Genomic DNA, 2,247 nt, shown 5'->3' on the forward strand with positions numbered 1-2,247 from the left:
AACATGCCAATCCGTGGTTGGATTTCCGACACGGCTAATCGTAAATCATCTTATACTGTCAATAAGCGTGACTGATACTCGAGCCAACTCTGCTCTAACTGTCGACTAGCAGTGGGAGTCAGATTGCCCCCTAGTGGATGGCTAAAGATTTGCTAACTCATATTCATAAATCCTCAAGGGAATGTCTCTGAATTAACTGATGCTCGCGCCCCCCTTGACAGGTGTGCCCCACAAGTTGAAAACCCCTGCTTCATACTACACTTCACCCCATTCACACAGTTGCCAACTGCTAATCACACAATCATCCCCACTCACACACTGAAGGCACAGCCCAAGTACAATTCGACATGTGGGCTGGGGGAAGCCACGATCAAACAGCCGACCTTCCAATTGGTGGATGACCCGCTTTACCACTAAGCCCTGTCTATACATACACTCACCAAGCACTTTATTTGGAACACCATGAGTAGGGCCTCCCTTTGCCAAAATATCATGGATATGGGAGACACCATCTTGTGCTGGTGACATCATTTGAAGCCAAACTCTGCATAGTAGTGATCAGGGTTACAGTCGTGGTATCGAGGTTCTGCCCAAACACCTAGCCGACTCGGTCCTGAGCAGGTAGAGCTTTCAATCATGACGTGAAACCCCGTATTTACAGCATCAAATAACTAATTATAATTGAACCTATCAGAAAAATTACATGAAAATGACTCAATGCTTCACTTGAGCGTACATTAGCGTCATAAGAATTACTGCAGACAGCCACCAGGGGGCGATCAAGATGCTTTTTTCACTTTTGTGGACCTGTCATGTCCTCCATCTTTACAGTCTATGTTGGTGACCTGTATCTGCATGATTTTATACATTGCACTGCTGCCCCATGATTGGCTGATTGCATGAATAAGGAGGTGTACAGGTGTTCCTGATAGATATAGCTAAGTTATATATGTGCTTGATGAGTGTACACACTGAGTACTTCATACCAGGGGTGGTTTCTCCATTAAGGCGATTGGGCGACATTTTCTTTTCTGATCTGGGTGGCATCACCAGCTTTTTTACACGGTCACCGAAACGCACAACTATTCTCGACCAGATTGTTGCACGATGGCTGCCAAGAGCCTCATCCACAAGACAGAACTTCAATAGCAGAATCGTGAACACCGTATACGAGAACCTAGATTATCTCAAAGAGTGTTTCAGATCTATTGTGACTACCGGTTCATTTGATAGCACCACAGTGAGGGAGGCATCTGGCTTCCTGAGGATGCTGCAGGATGAAGACTTCCAGTTTTTTCTGCAACTGTTTCATCAAATAATGACCCATGTTGACATGATGTACCAGCAGCTGCAGAAGAAGGACATTGAAGCAGTCTTCATCAAATAATCCCTCCAGAACTTCACAATGAAAGTGCAGACCATAAGGTTAGATCACATAACATTGTTCATACCTTCTCTATATAGAACCATGTCATTTCATAATGTATGCTATATGGTAACAAGATTTAGAAACTTCAATGTGGGAAACTAATTTAGTCATCTGCATCTTTTGAAATTGTAGTTACCGTGTGTGTGTAACAACATTAAGCCAGAAATGTTTATATTTTACCAGCTATTGTCAGAAAAAAAATATAAAACAGACTATTTTTTTTTCTGTTTTTCTAGGACACGAGTTGCAGGTATTGTCAATGACAAACAGTTTTATTCATATACAAACACTGTTGATCGGTCTGCTTTCAGGGAGCTAGAGATAGATGCGGCTTTCAAATGCTCGCGTGTGCTTCTGAGTAAGCGCTTAGTGAAAGTGTAGCCAATCACAGTCATATCTGCTGAGTGTGTGAACAAATGCTGGTATTGTCACATTTTTAAAAGTAGATACTTCTGACAACCCTAATTTATTATAATAAACAATTATTTTTATTACCAAAATATCACAATCAAGACACAAGACACAATCCTGAACCACACCAAAGAAGGGTTCTCATTCACTGACAACCTTGTGAGTGCCACGCTGCTACAAGGAGAGAGGTTTGAACAGCATTGCCATACGTTCCCTGTTGAGGCTCTGAACATCACTGTCAGGGGATACCCCATGCTGAAAAATCCTCTGAAATGTAATGGGACAGGAACGTCTGAATGCACTGGCCATGCTTTCCATGGAGAGGGAACTAGTCAGGAAAATGCCTGCTTTCAACGAGAGAGTAATTGATCGCTTTGCTGCTTTGAAAGAGAGGCGAGCAAAATTTT

The sequence above is a fragment of the Sinocyclocheilus grahami genome, unplaced genomic scaffold (assembly GCF_001515645.1).
Source record: "Sinocyclocheilus grahami isolate Dianchi unplaced genomic scaffold, SAMN03320097.WGS_v1.1 scaffold1572.1, whole genome shotgun sequence".
Lineage (NCBI taxonomy): Eukaryota > Metazoa > Chordata > Actinopteri > Cypriniformes > Cyprinidae > Sinocyclocheilus > Sinocyclocheilus grahami.